The sequence below is a fragment of the Lagopus muta genome, chromosome 3 (genome assembly GCF_023343835.1).
Source record: "Lagopus muta isolate bLagMut1 chromosome 3, bLagMut1 primary, whole genome shotgun sequence".
Taxonomy (NCBI): Eukaryota; Metazoa; Chordata; class Aves; order Galliformes; family Phasianidae; genus Lagopus; species Lagopus muta.
In genome coordinates, this window is record NC_064435.1 from 36,017,254 (window position 1) to 36,033,702 (window position 16,449).

Below are 16,449 nucleotides of genomic sequence, written 5' to 3' on the forward strand. Positions count from 1 at the left end.
ACAAATAGACTGCCTAGTTTCCTATTCATGTAGAAGGAATGATCCCAGTCTTTGCACAACAAGGCCTATCCAAAACAGGTTGCCAAGTGAGGTTGTGAATGCCTCTGCCTGAGGCATTCAAGGCCAGGCTGGATGGGGCTTCGAGCAGCCTGGTCGAGAGGGAGGTGTCCCTGCCTATAGCAGGGGGTTGGAACTATGTGATCTTAATAGTCCCTTCCATCCCAAACCATTCTATGATTCTGTGATTCATGACCCTGCTACCTCTAATGCTTCTAAAATCTGGATAATTATTTCAGTAACTGCTGCATGGAAACAGTGCACACAAGGCATTTTTTTTATAATCCACTGAAGATCCTATGCTTAGAAATTCAAATCTTTATTTAGTTGTCCACATAAATTATTGGATTATCAAAAAATTACCAACCTGTACTTCCCCATACTTGCAGTGGAAATTACTTGCCTGGGAAATACTTTATCCACTTTCCTCAACATGTCACTAATCTGGTTGTCCCCTGCCTAGATCCCTTCCACCTCCCCATATTTGCAGCTTTAAGACACCATGAATGACACAAAGTCAATACAAAGACATTTTTCAGCTGAGCTCAAGGAGACAAGAAAGCAGCATAGAAGTCCTCCAGGTGGGCAGTTTGCAGGCCTGCTGAAGGTTGCTGAATGCAGGGACTGGATAGAAATCAGACAGAGTGCCACTCGAGTCTGAAACCTTAATCCCTCTGCTCCTTAATCTTAAGTCTTTGAGACAGATCATTCAGCTGTGTGACTGATTTGCATCCAAATCATTTTCTATGCATGAGCACAGAACCACTTTCTATTAGTCCATCTCTTTTGTTCATTGCTTAATGTTCATTTCCCTTTTCCAGCTCCTTCCCCACCCCCTTCCAGTTTAACTCCCTCACAAGAAAAGAGTTTAAAAAAAAAAAAAAAAAAAAAAAAAAAAGTTAAATAAATTACTATTACACAAAAGGAAATGTATAAGGTACTTTAAAGATTCAGCATGAAGCCTGCTGAAGTGAGCCATTAATGAGTTACAAAAGATTTGCACATGCCCCCGAATTACAAAAGGGAGAAAGAAGGATAAGGGCCTATCTGCTTTGACTGAATGGGAAGGTACCACAAAAGAGGCTCTTCGAATATCCTGTGGAAAATAGGAAGTTAGCCCAACAGAAGCTAATGGTATGGCACAATAATGTAAAACAAAACTGAGAATGGTTTAGCAGAGGGATTTGGTGGGGAGATCAGCCAAAGGCATAACATGAAAATAAATAAGAAGAAATTAATTATAAGAGATGTAAGCAGGCTGTGAGAGAATCAAAAGGCTCGGTGGAGTACCAGGGTGCAATGGGAACAATTAAAGGGGATAAAGACATTGCAGGGAAATTAAATGATCTATATGCATGTCTCTGCCACCAGCCATTTTGAAGAGATACCTGGAAAATAAAGGTGAGGGACTGTTAGTAAATAAGAAGTCAAATAAGAAACACTGGAAGAATCTCTGATCAGTAAAGGTTTTTGATATAACTTGCTCTAAACAGCTCAGAACAAGATGTGTTTCAAATATAGTGCTTAAATTAATTGGATTATTCAAGTGGTTGAAAGTATAAACATGCAGAAATACTGAGAGCTGAAACCATTAAGACTGCCTGAATCCTAGTATCACAGAATGGCCTGGGTTGGAAGGGACCTCAGGGATCATCAAGTTCTAACCCCCTGCCATAGGCAATGTTGCCAACTGCTAGATCAAGTGCTGGATCAGATTGCCTAGGATTCCATCCAGCCTGGCCTTAAACATCTCTGGGGACAGAGCACCCACAACCTCTCTGAGCAACCTGTGCCAGCACCTCACCTTTCTCTCAGTGAAAAACTTCCCCTGATATCTAATCTAAATCTCCTTTCCTTTATTTTAAAACTATTCCCCCTCATCCAATCACTATCCAGCTGTGTAAAAAAGTTGATTTGCCTCATTTATATGCTCCCTTCAAACACTGGAAGGCTACAATGAGGTCCCTTCACAGCCTACTCTTCTCCATGCTGAGCAAGCCCAATTCCTTCAGCCTATCTTCATAGAAGAGGTGCTCCAGCCCTTGGATCATCTTCATTACCCTCCTCTGGACCCTTTCTAAGAGTTCTGTGTCTTTCTTGTGCTGGGGGCCCAAGACTTGGCCCAGATAAGGCCTCACGAGATCTGGATAGAGAGGAACAGTCACCTCCCTTGCTCTGCTGACCATTTCTCTTCTATGGATATCTTTGGCCTTCCAGACTACAAGTGCACAACAACTGGCTCATGTTAAGTTTTTCATCACCCAGAACGGCTAAGTCCTTCTCAGCCAGGCTACTCTCAATTTGTATACATATCTGGTATTAAGCAAAACAAACTGTCACTAAAAATCCTGACTGTCCCACAAGGCAGCAAACTAACAAAGTTTGGGTCAATGTCATTTTTTTGGCAGTTGCAGAAAACTCAGTTTTATGTCTCAGAGTGAGTATGTTGTATGAGACTCTTTCCTGTAATACTTAATTTAGAATACTTAAAGGTGGCTTAGTTAAATGTAAATACAGATAAAGGGAATTTCATTACTTGTTACAGACTGACTTGTGATATCAAATTAAAGAATATACTACCTTTTCAATTGAATAAAGAAGTGAACTTACAAAAACATAGCATAGCATAAGCAGACAAAAGACAAGGGAATAGAAAACTGATATAATGAGTCTATTTGAACAACTAAGAGGAGAAGACATAGTGTACCTCACAAAAAGTCCATAGCAGAGACAGAATAACATTTAATATGTTGCAGAAATGACATGGAACAAGTCAGGTAAAAGACTATGACTTGCTTTGTTCCCTCTCCACATTAAATCACCTGTGGAGAGCAGAAATGCCTCCTTTGCTTTGTCACGGTTTTATGATTTTTGGTTATCGGTACTCCACATCATAACATCATGTAGTACACTGGGAGTTAAAATGTTAATGCTCCAGTTTTGGGTACCCAGCCCAGAAGAGAAGGAGAACTACATATGCCAGAAGACTTTGCTGTGTTGTTATCATTTCTGCTCAGGGGTAACAGATATAATGCCTTGGTAGGTCATCTGACCGCTCTCTTTTGTTCCTCAAGCTCTCCTCCCTGCTACTCAACTGGACTGCGCATCTCACCTCAGTGTTATGTTAAGGCCTATCCACCTTTTGGATGCTCTCTCACATTATATTTGGTTTATTAGCTTCAATTCTAATTATATTATGTAGTGTGTTCTTGCATTCTGATACCATATTTAGTAAATTAGTTTGTTTCTCCTCAAATCATTGCCATTGTTTTTAATTATTTTGGGGTCCCCTGTTTCCCTTTTCCAGAGGCACAGATTCACGAAGTCCCTCTGCCCTGCTACTTGAGGAACTGGGCTGAACCAGCCCGTAAACAAGCTTCTAGCTGGGGGACAAGTTGTCACTGTGCTGCCAGTAGTATTTCTACTGAGATTGAAAAGCATGAGAGGTGTGAGAATCCTTCTTAGTTTTTTTGGCTCAAAGCTTGCTTCCTGAGGTTTTTCTTGAGATAAGACTCTGAGTGACTTGTCAAGGAGGCAACTGATGGGTGCTAACTGTGTGACAATCGATATCGCTTTGGGAACATTTGCAAGCCCCTTCCCCCAGAGCTGCTTGCTCTGTAGAAGAGCGGAAGAGAGTGGTCAGCAGTGTTCACTGGCGGAAGATCTGGCCTGTGGCCAAACCGCTCCAGCTAAGTATGGAAGGTTGGGGGATGATACCATTGTATCTTGCGAAGGCAAGATGCAAGTTGGTGCCTCCCTGCTTCCTCTTATCTACTGGCAAGGCCAGGAAGATAAGAACAAAGGAGTTTCCTGCTGAGGCCCCAGAGCCAGAAGCTGCCACTCAAAGGAGAGCTGACTCGACCACTTTGGATTTGAGCTGTCACTCCAAAGATAGCTGACTTCACCACTTTGAAAGCATTGAAAAGGGGCCATCATCGCCATGGTCTCTCGTCGTCCTTCTCACCGTCGTCATTGGCAACAGGACAACTCTGCCTGACGACCCACCGCTACTGAAGATCAAAGACTGAACTATGAACCTCGCTGGATCCATGGTGGTGACTATCTCCCTCTTGCTTCCTATAAAGACTCCTTGCTTCTTCTTTCCTATCTTTTCTATCGCCCTCCTTCCCTTCCCCCATTACCCTAATTCATAATAGTGTCCGTCCTCCCCTTCCCCATTTCCCCTGATTAAGATTTGTAATAAACTGGTCGGACCAACATTTGAACCGTTGCTTCTTAATCTCACGCCGGGTATATAGATAATAAAAGAACCTCCTCTCCCTCCTATAAATTGGAGCGAGACAAGAGGTAGTGGAAAGAAGGAGCAGAAAAATATGGTCAGATTACCTCGAATTATCTGAGCTAATCAAAACTGAAGTAGCTATAAGGAAAGATTTAGAAAGGAAGATATGAACAACACTAAATATCATAGAATCGTTTGAATTGGAAAGGACAATTAAATATCATCTTGTCCAATTCCCCTGCAGTGAACAGGGGCACCTGCAGCTAGATCAGGTGCTCACAGCCTGTTCCAACCTGACCTTGAATCAGTGCTGGGAGAAGGAAAGAAAGAATTTGAATTGCTCCCACACACAGGCAAAATATGGTATGCATGGAAGAACCCTTGGAATCTAGTCAGTGTTGGCTTTTGAAGTCAGTGTATGCATTGGTTCATAACAAGTCCTCGCACCCTTTTGATGAAAAAAAGGCCTATGTATGAGCTGTACAGGACTCAGAACAGACACTGGCTGGAGAATAACTAGGAAGAATAACTGCAAAATGAAGAATCGTGAATAAACGTAGTGACTCACTTGACTAATCATGTACCACAGAAGATGAACAGCTGAGCAAAGGAGCTCACAGCTGTCTCATGTGCTGAAAAACACTTGTCTCATCTGTGTGAGATGTGAGTAGCGTATATGAGCACAGAAATTAGCAAGACTTGTCAAAGATTTACAAAGCAAATGGGCTACATTCACAGCAAATGTTCATAGCAAATATTTTTACCAGCCATGGGTAACTTTCTCTGTAGAACAATACAAAGCTATTTGAAAATATTACCTGCGAAAAATATGAATAATTCCCTGGATCCCAACAGGAGAAATTCTATACACAACAACATGAGAATTTTTTCTTATACTGTAGGACACAACCACTTTCTTTGTCATAACAAATAACAGATTTTTGTTTTTTTGTAGATGTAGAATATGTGGATGTGAAATTCCTATTGAGTGAAACTCCTGCTTTTTAGTGAACAGATAGAGCTGACAAATGAAATTCCCAAATAACTTTATATCCAGGATAAGAGGCTGGATAGAGAAGTGTAATGATGTTTTTTTTTTCTGTGGAAACACTTAGTCCAGTAATGTACTGTGTGCAACGAATCAAATAGATTAAGATGAGGCCTGTACTATGTTTAACAGCATTAGAAATTCACTGCTTAGTGTATAACTGAATGGAGGCCAGTCACAGAAATCTGGCTGGCTTTGAATTCATTCTTGGAGCGAGCTGGATGCCTCTGCCATTGCCAATGAAGGAGAAATGGACAAGCTTTCAGGAAAAAAAACCTGCATTAGTTTATTCTTTTATCATCCAAAAATTGCCTGTTAGTGGCTTTCTTAAAGATTCAGAAATATTCACCATGTTACATTTCTGCCTCAGGTTCTTCTGTATACAAGTGTTTTGCCTACACCTACTTTAATTGAACTCCATAGCAACCAATAAATCCTGAAATGCATGCTTTGCATCCAAGCCTGTCTTACAAATCTCCTCCTATGTACATACACTCATTCATATTGTGGGCTTGCTTTCAGATGAGTACTTTGTCCCTGATGTTAATGTGACTGCACAACGACCCTTTCTTATGTGCATCTCAGCTAAGAAACAGGGACCTCCATAGCCTCTGTACTTTGTGGCTGGGAGTGCAGTGGATGGAACTCTTCAGACCCCTGGCATGACCAGCTTCTACCAGAGGGACCTACATGAGGAAAATGAGAGGTGACATCCACTCTTCCCTTTGCTTATTAAGTAAAAAACTGGCACTATATTACAATCCTCTGCAAATTAATAGAAGTCCTGCACTACCACCTTTAAACATATCCACAAAAAACAATATTACAGAGCAACTGCAGTAATGTGAATGGATAGTCTCAAATACAATTTCCCCTGGAGTGACCATGAGAAGAGTGCATCTGTGCTGATTTCAGGTTAGTGATATCTACTGCCGGGGATTTAGGAGATAACACATGGGATAAAACTAATGGTTACAGCTTAAGATACTGTCTCAGATCATTCTGATTTCACAAGTGTTGTGAGGACACTGTTTCTTCAAAGCATAATTGTAGTAATGATGAAACAAGAATGCTGTCACATGAATAGCTTGTGGTTAGAAGCATTAGGATTGGTGACTTGATCTGTTTAGTTTATTCTGTGTGATTGCATAGCCTTCTCTTATTGCCTCCAGCACTACAATCCATTCTTGAATTACACTATGTTATTTGCTCAATTTCTTGCATCGTTGTGTTCCACAAGTTAATTTTTCATTACAGAAAAGGACTTTCTTTTGAACATTATGAAGCTACTGTCTAACTGCAGAAAGAAATTATACAGCTTCTTTGTTCTATTATTATAAGAGGGTACAAATGACATTACTGATTAAGTGTCTATTGAATCACTTTTTCTCTATATAATTCTACCTGTATTTCAGCTACTTCTTTAGCATCTTTCCATTTTAAATAGTCCTGGACTTTTTGTTCTGTCCTGATATGATTACCTCATTCATTCATAACTCTAATGAATTCCTTCTACTGCTCTTTTTTGGGGGTTGGTGCATTTTTTATATTCCCTTGTTTTGAGATAATACAATGTAAATTGAATTCAGCATCCAAGGTAAGTTTGGAATATCATACATAAAAGGATGTTATCTTTTCCTATTTATTCTCTGTCTCATTCTTAATTCAGACTAACATCTTATTAACTTTTCTGACCACCATCGCACAGTAAGTACACTTCTTAATTGTGCTGTCCATAATGACTTGATTTTTTTTCTTAAAAGGCTAACAGTAATTGAAAACCCAGAAGAAACTGCATATAGATAAGAGAGAATGAAGGATCTGCATACAAGATGTGGCCACATATTAAATCCAATGCTCTTGCAGTGACTTAGACTTCATTGGGTTTTATCTTTCTTCATAATGAATTCTGCTTTTCTAGGTTATTCCCATTGTTTTCCTCATTTTTTGCTAATTTTTACTAACCTACAACATTTTCTTTTTTTTTTTTTTTTTTTTTTTTTTCTCATTTCACCATTCTGTACTGGAAAAATTACTGTTGCAGGGTATCTTTTTGCCACTTACAGATCCTGTTATCTACATGAAATTTCAGGGACACTTTTACATGCAAGACAAGAATTCACTGGAATATCTGTTAGCATATATACATATATATACATAAATATATATATTTTTTTTTATTCACAAAAATATTTTTATACTGCAATTCTCCAAAAGAATTTTGATAAGCTAACTAAATGGCATGTTTACATACTTTACCTCAGACAATTCCAACAAAATTATTTAATTGGCCCTTTGGTTTGCAAGCAGTCACAGCAGACCTCAATGAGGACTAAATCAAACAGTAGAGTTAAAATCAAATAACACTGATTGCAAATGCATACACATTATGAAAGCATTGAGTTCAGAATTACAAAGGTTATATTATTGCTTATGCATATTCAAACACTGAGTACCTGTGGAGTATGGGTACCCTGGCTACCCTGGGCAGCCTGGTCTGGTATTAAATGGGGAGGTTGGTGGCCCTGCATGTGGCAGGGGGGTTGGAGATTCATGACCCTTGAGGTCCCTTCCAACCCTGGCCATTCTGTGATTCTGTGAAAAGTATTCATTAAACCAGATACTCTGAATAATGTAGCAGAATGCCTGAAAGTTCGTTCCAAACTTGCTTCCTTCTCTGTGTTGAAAAGCTTAGTTATTCAGCTGAGAAGCAGACTCCTTTTCTGTGCTTGAATTTGCAGGTAATTAAGTTTCAGCTGATCTCTACAAGCTAATGAACACAAAAGGAAAGCACCAAGTCACCTCTCTCCTTCTAGTGCCTAATCTGAAGTCCCCATGAAGCCTAAGGTCTAAGGATGTTCCACATCCATTTCTTATCACTAAAGTTACAGGTAGTATAAATTTGGAGTGCCTGACAAATGAGAATCAAAACTTGCCTGAGAGAACTGCTCATATTTTGAAAAATATTCTGTTGGTGGGTCCCTTTTTGAAAATAGAATTGGCTCTACAGGACAAAACACACTGGAAGAAATTTGTGAACAAAACAATTAGGAACATTAAGGTTTCCAGACTTAACAATGCTTCTCCAGAAAAAAATGACATTTTATGTGTCATAATATAGAGGATGATGTAAAAGAATCATATTACTAAAAAACTTGGAGTCCTGTCTATAGAACAGCAAGAAAAGACTGATGAAGCCGTGTGGGACATCATCATCAAATGAAAATAATCAAAGCTGAGTCTCTTCAGAGATACTGGTTAAGAGAAATGTCAAGGAATGGGAAGAAAAAGTTGCAAAAAGTAGAAACACAAGCATGTCTTAGTAAACTCTTCAAATGGTTATTAAATCAGGAAAAAATATATACCTATTTCATGCTGTACCTGAATCTAGGCAAAGAAAGTAGCAAAGTTTAAAAATATGTACAAAAGAGATGTCAATCACAAAAAGCTATAAATTATTTCAGTTGAAGCTCCTGAGGGCCAGTAAAAGACAGACGTGAAAATATTCTAAGATTTTCTTATAAGCAAATTGAAAAGATATGTCAAGAGCTACATATCAAAGAGGTTTCCCACTGGAACAATAGACAACTTTGATACTGCTGACAAGATGAAGGAACTTGATATTATTGATGTAGAAAAGATCATTGGGGAACTCGAAACAGATGCTATAAAGATTCATGATAGTCCAGAAAAAAATGTTATTTGCAGATCTCCTCAAAGATAAAGGAAAAAATTGAAAAAATCACAATCATGGCTCAAGTGAGGAGAGAAGGACTAGGAAAAAAATGAAATAGGTGCTTGGGATTGTGACACTGTCAGACACAAAAAAACTGATTTGCACAGTTATGCTGAAGATTATACAGAGTCCCATGAAGACCAAGAAAAACAGGCAGTTTTCATCCTAGCCACTTTTGAATGGATCATATTTCATGGAAAATCACTGGAGAAAGTGAAGAAATTAGTAGCAATCTTCATTTCCCCCTAAGAGCACAGAATATTTTTTTCCAGAAATCCACTGAAAATATAAACAAGACATAGCAGTAGAAGACTCCAGACTTCATAAAATCTTTAACAAGATATAAAATCTGATGCAAGAATGATGAGTCAAATTTGTTACCAGTGGAATTAGAAAAAAAGTTGTGTCTTCTTACTAATATTCTCCAGATTTGTCACAGACTTCACTAGGCATTCAGACCTCTGTGACAAAAGCAGCTGACAGTAGTTGTTCTGGGTGAACTGAATTCCACTGACACAACTCTTCAGTTGGACAACCAAGAAAATAGATGACATAACCCAATGAATCTTATGACTAGTAAGTAGAAATCAAAGTGGAAAATATCAGTCTGGATCACAGCACGTTGTAGGAGAATTCTTAGGAGCTGGTGTTGAATTAAATTATACAGACAGTATGAAAGGTATGAGTGACAACTGGTACTGTAAGAACACCAGTGAGTGAGGCATGTCTTCTTTTGAAGAGGAAATACTGAAATCAAGTATATTCAGCTCTTTAATGGTCTCTTACGAAGTGTTATTTTGTATGAATGACAGCAATAGAGCAAAAGAGTTCAGCCTAAAGGAAGATAAAGATCTTTGCCAGTGGATTTTACTACCACTATATAAAGTAATAGTGATAAGTGTAACAAAAATTATTCTAACTCAGAAAGAGGCACAACCACATCCTGCTTTACAAGTGAGAAAGTAAGCTGTCCTTGGGTACATGGGATTTCTTTGACACCTCTTTAGGTCTTGAAGATGCAAAATATGGCTTTCCGAGAGAATTTCAAGAAAGGAAAATTAAAAAAATATATATAAAAATTGAGCTTAGAAGGCCTCTCTACCATGCAATGTCCACAAGCCTAGTGGACATTTTTCCAAATCAACAATGTGTGCAAACTAAGAGACTGACCAAGTTCATTTAGAAACACAACTATGTTCAGACTGGCTTTCTCAAAACAGATGAAGTAATTGCAGAACAAAAATGTGAAATTCCAGCTTGCTGAGAAAAATTAGAACAATCACAGTTGCTTTTATCTTTTCTCAAAATGACCACTGTAGAAGATCAGCAGACAAAAATGGGCTGTCATCAATTTTTAAGTATGAGTTCAAATATCATAATCACAAAAGGAAAAATAAAACACATTTAAAACTCACATCAGTTCTCTATAGTTTCTTAGTACTTAGTTTTCTCAGAATGCTGTGCTTTGGTACATTATTTCCCCTTTAAAAAAAAAAAAATAAGAAAAAAAAAAAAAAAAAGACAATCTACCTGGAGCATTTACTCAATATTTTTACCTGCATATTTTACCAGGATTTGACTTATTCCATCATCTAGTACCAAAAGACATTGTCCTGGATGGCTGGATGTGTTGCCTATTGATAGCTGCAGTGTACAGTAGTTGTTTAATTTGAGAACTCAAAGAAATTAGAAATGAGATGAAGCCTTGCATTGGTTCAGAGAAAGGAAGGCTAGCTTGAGTTTCTTATGTCTTATGATGTTTCTTATGCATGATGCCAGCATGTTTTTTCAGTACATGCCAGCACCTCCCTGTAGGGTACATATTAGTGTGGTTTTTGCCTTGGAAAAGTAATGTGATGTTATTTTGGCAGACTATGAGATTTTCTCTAGATTTGCCAGTGAAAAAAAATATATTGTTTACAAACTATTAAAAATCAGTTAAACTGAAACAGAATCACGTGCTAATTGCAACACTGGGGATTCTGAAAGAAAAGTTTCATTAATTTCTTGCTACAGAAGGCATCAGCAATCTCCTAAATTGTTCAACTTCTGTACAATAGAGCATACAATACATATGGATAAAGAAATTTTTTTACAGCACTTCTTTATACTGTTCCGTTATAAATAATTACACACACAGCAAAATGTGTAACAAATACAAAAAATAATAGATAGATAACTTTTTTGTGGTTTTGAATTAAATTCACACTGATGTCCTGCCTCACTTCTCTTTGGAAGGAAGACATCTCTGGAGCAGGATGGCGAAAGCAACCAGGATCTCTACTAAAAGCACGAAGAGTAACAATCATAGACAACAGGAAAAGAATCAGTAGATATCATCACAGCTAAGTCTAGTAACATGGCCTGGAGAAAAATACAGAAGGAAAATTTCAGTACTAAATGTATGTGTGGAAATCTTGAACAAAGAAGTCATCCCTTAGTCTGTACTTCTTTTCTGAAAAACAGTTGCATACAGAACAAGCTTGTTTCCAAAGAAACGCATTATACTTTTTCATCTATTCCCTCCCATTAAGAACAGCATACAGACAAAACCTTATAAAAATAGAAAGTCACCATTAGTCTTCCTAGAGATCTAATGGGTTGTCATCTCGATGTTAAGAAAGTCAGGGGGTGGGTGTTGCCATTAACATACTCTGTTTCACTGGAAGAAATGCAACTTGAAGTCTATTTTTAAAATGTGCAAAGCCTACTTTTCAGGATATGGCACTGTACACATTTGCACCATAGCTGATAATTGGAAAATGTAATATATTGGAGCTGCAATTTCATACTATAAAAAGATTGCAGGGTTTGTTAATAAATTACATCTACATCAGGTGACATTTTTTTCCTCTGTTATTATAGAACCATAGAGTCATAGAATCATAGAAATTCTCGGGTTGGAAAATACCTTAAAGATCATTGAGTCCAACCACAACCTAACCAAACTACCCTAACAACCCTCTGCTAAATCATGTCCCTGAGAACCACATCCAAATGGTTTTTAAACACATCCTGGGATGGTGACTCAGCCACCTCCCTGGGGAGCCTATTCCAGTGCTTAACAACCCTTTCTGTAAAGAAGTGTTTCCTGATATCCAACCTAAACCTCCTTTGATGCAACTTGAGGCCATTTCCCCTCATCCTGTCACCTGTCACCAGTGAGAAGAGACCAACCCCACTCTCACTGTAAGCACCTTTCAGATGTTGGAAGAGAGCAGTAAGGTCTCCCCTCAGCCTCCTTTTCCCCAGACTGAACAGCCCCAGTTCCTTCAGTCTCTGCTCGTAGGCCACATTCTCCAGGCCCTTCACCACCTTGTTGCTTTTTTTTGGACCTGCTCCAGCACCTCAGTGTCCTTTCTGTACTGAGGTGCCCAAAACTGAACACAGTACTCAATGTGAGGCCTCACCAGTGCCGAGTATGGGGGCAGGATGACTTCCCAGTCCTGCTCACCTCACCATTCCTGATACAAGCCAGGATGCCATCAGCCTTCTTGGCCACCTGGGCACACTGCTGGCTCATATTCAGCCGACTGTCCATCAGTACACCAAGGTCCCTTTCCATCAGGCAGCTTTCCAGCTGGGCCTGATTCCGTCATTGACTTTTAACTGGCTTATGGTGGCTCCCAGGATTATCTGTTCCATAACCTTCCCTGGCACAGAGGTGAGGCTGATAGGTTTGTAGCTACCAGGATCATCTTTCCGTTTTTTTTTTTTTAAGATGGACATCATTTTTGCCAGTCTCCAATCCACCAGCACATTCCTTTTTATGCAAGACTGTTGAAGGATGATGGAGAGTGACTTGCCAACCACATCCCAGTTTTTGAAGTGGAAAATTAGTCAGAAAAGAATCATTCTTATAGATCTAATCACAGTCTTAACAGCAGCAGAATTCATTTGTTTTAAGGCAGCTGCAGTACATATATCTCTTTAGCCAATCATTCGACTTCACGAAAACGCAACTAAAAAAATCCTACTGCAATATCATAGACAAAGTACAAGTGATGAAGCCTCTGCAAAATGAACCCAGTGTGCTGTGGTTTGTTTTGCTTGGAAAAGAAAAAACGAACAATTTTAAACTAAACCAAAATAAAAAACCACATACACACACAAAGTAGAGTGCTTTGAGTTGCTCTGTGTTTTTGGTTCTTTTTTCCCCTAATCTGTCAGAAATCAACATTCTTCCATTATTCATCTCATTCAGCTTTGGCTGATATTTTGCAGTCATAGAATTACAGAATCATGGAATGGCCTGGGTTGAAAAGGACCACAATGATCACCTATTTTCAATCCCCCTGCTATGTGCAGGGTCACCAACCACTACACCAGGCCACCCAGAGCCACATCCAGCAATGTTAGTATTAGCTACATTGCTGAACAGTCAAGTAAATGCTCGGCTTTCTTTTCTGCAGAAGCAGTATATTAATCTATGAGGTATGCAAGCAAATATCTAATATAAAGAACATGAATAGTCTCAGTGCTGCATTTTATTTCCATAGTTGAATTCATTGAAATTGCTCACATATATGTTTGTATATCTGTTGCTGAATCATGTATTATAAAAATTGTTTGTCTTTTCACTGTTTGGGAATGTGTGAACCCTTTAATATACGCGTTTTGTGTGGAAAAATAAATAGGTCAACCATGCATTTTTCTAACTCATTTTCATGAAAGTTACAGTCAGAAATTAGTATTTAAATTCACCTATTCTGAACTAGTCATGTGCACAAGTTTTACTGATGGCCCTACAGTAGGATTAAAGGCATGAATTAGGCCATTTTACATCCAGGAAAAAAAAAAAGAAAGAAAAAAGAAAAAAGAAAAAAGAAAAAAGAAAAACGAAAAACGAAAAACGAAAAACGAAAAAAGAAAAGAAAAGAAAAGAAAAGAAAAGAAAAGAAAAGAAAAGAAAAGAAAAGAAAAGAAAAGAAAAGAAAAGAAAAGAAAAGAAAAGAAAAGAAAAGAAAAGAAAAGAAAAGAAAAGAAAAGAAAAGAAAAGAAAAGAAAAGAAAAGAAAAGAAAAGAAAAGAAAAACTTTATGGCACAATACACTGCTGGAAGAACAAGGCAACATGGGCCCTTTCGTAAGAAGGGCATTGATGAAAGCCTTCCTCCCCTCTGCCTGGCCACAGTCCTTCATTTCTTTTTTGTCCCAGTCCCCCATTCCCATGGAGGACATAACTATAAATCACACCTGTTTTGTGGTAATAGAGCTGATTTAAGAGGTAATTCATCTGAAATTGCTCTTATTCACTCAGTTCACTTACTTTTGACTGCAGCAAGTCCTATTTTGTCTCAGCACTTCAAATAAGAGAGTGACCAAAGAAAGGATAAGACTAGTAAAAATGACCACCAGTGACTGCAGATTTGGTCCTGAAGCCTTGGCTGACTTCTAGTATGATTATTTCCATTTCTCCTGATGGTTTTTTTGTTGTTGTTGTTGTTGTTTGGTTGTTTTTTGTCCTGTTATCCTGTCTTGCTCACAAGGAAGCAACTGAGACATTTATACACAGCTTTGGCCAAGTTTAGGCAGTAGCCATAAGATTTATTTTCCACCATGTCATTGGGAGAAGGAGAGTTTCTTCAGTGAGAAAAAAGCAGCCAAATGGTTTGTCCTATTCTCCATGGTGTAAGAGCTGCATCTGACCTGAAGTCTGTCTGCAGTTTGGAGCTAGTTCCAGTTTCCTTCTGTATCCTTCTGGAATCACGATTAAGGAAGTAGTGTGACCCATTGGAAACGCTATTTCTTCCATGTCACCAATTAGGTGTTTGACCTTCCCTCCCTGGAATTCTCTCCATCAGGCCCAGAATGCATTCCTTGACTGGGATGCAGCCAGCTATAGGCTGTCTGATGGGATAGAGCTTTGACAGAGAGGGATTTGGATGAGGTCTTAGAAGTGCTGCTTTAAATTCAGCCTCTTACCCTTGGTCTCACCTGAGCTGTGTCACATACCATGCGTGGCATGGACTCTGATTGTCCATACCCTCACCTGGAGGTTATCTTCCCACCTGACCTTGGCTTTGACCAATCCCTATAGCCCTGCCCAGCCCTTCTAAGACATATCTGACCCCAGTTTCCTTCACCAGCTCCCCGAGCTGCATCCAACCTTGTCCTGTCCCCAGGGAGATGCCTAATGCCCAGTTCCTGGTGGGGCAGTGGGACTGGATGAGCAGCCAGGCCCTGACCTGAGTCCCTGTGGTTCCCCACTGTTTCCAGCCCTCAGGGAGATCCCTTCTTCATTTAAGGAAGGAAGTCAGTGCTGCTTTTCTCTTCTCTGTGTTGATCTGTGTTGATTGGCGAGCTGCAAGAGCTCCAGAAGGCTCTTGGAATCCATTGATGATAGCTTTCTGGTTCAGGTATTGGACAGACCGACCAGAGGTGAAGCGTTGCTGGACCTGCTGCTCACCAACGCTGAGGAGATCATCAAAGGCGTCAAGGTTGGAGGCTGCCTGGGCTCCAGCGACCACGCCCTGGTTGAGTTTGTGATCTCAAGCGATGTGGGCCTGGCAAAGAGCAGGACCAGGACACTGAACTTCAGAAGAGCAGACTTCAAGCTACTCAATGGATTGCTGGCCAAGATCCCCTGGCGCGCTGCCCTCAAAGACAAGGATGTTGAGGAGAGCTGGCGGCTCTTCAAAGAGGCCCTCCTGGAAGCACAAGAGGTCTCCATTCCGCTGAATAAGAAAGTGGGCAGGCGAGGTAGGAAACCGGCATGGCTCAGCAAGGACCTGCTGAGAGAACTGAGGGCGAAGAAAGGGGTGTACAAGCTCTGGAAACAAGGCTGTGTCACCTGGGAAGAGTACAGGAATGCCGTCCGGACTTGCAGACGTGGGATCAGGGAAGCCAAGGCGCAGGCAGAACTGAACTTGGCAAGGGACGTGAAAAACAATAAGAAAACCTTCTACAGGTACATTGCCCAGAAGAGACAGGCCAAAACGGGCGTACCTACTTTGGTAAAATTAAAAGGAGAACTGGCTTCAACAGATGAAGAGAAAGCCGAGGTGCTGAATGAGTTCTTCACCTCGGTCTTCACTGGTGGCCAGGATTCTAGTCTTTTTCACGTCCCTGAACCCTGCATCCCCAAACCTCTATGTGGGGACCAAGGAGGTAAATCCCTCCCCACTGTAAGGGCAGAGCAAGTCCGAGAGTGCCTCCTTAGACTGAATGAATACAAGTCTATGGGGCCGGATGGCGTGCATCCCAGGGTCCTGAAGGAGCTGGCTGAGGTGGTTGCCGAGCCGCTCTCCATCATATTTGAGAAGTCGTGGCTGTCAGGTGAGGTCCCGGACGACTGGAGGAAGGGTCACGTCACTCCCATATACAAGAAGGGGAGCAGGGAGGACCCGGGGAACTACAGGCCGGTG

At 40.0% G+C, this 16,449-nt stretch overlaps 1 protein-coding gene across 1 annotated transcript in view; it reads right to left on the bottom strand.

Moving 5' to 3' along the window:
* CLVS1 (clavesin 1) overlaps positions 1 to 16,449 on the bottom strand; it is a 97,623-nt gene that overhangs the window by 60,571 nt on the left and 20,603 nt on the right. The window lies entirely within an intron of this gene.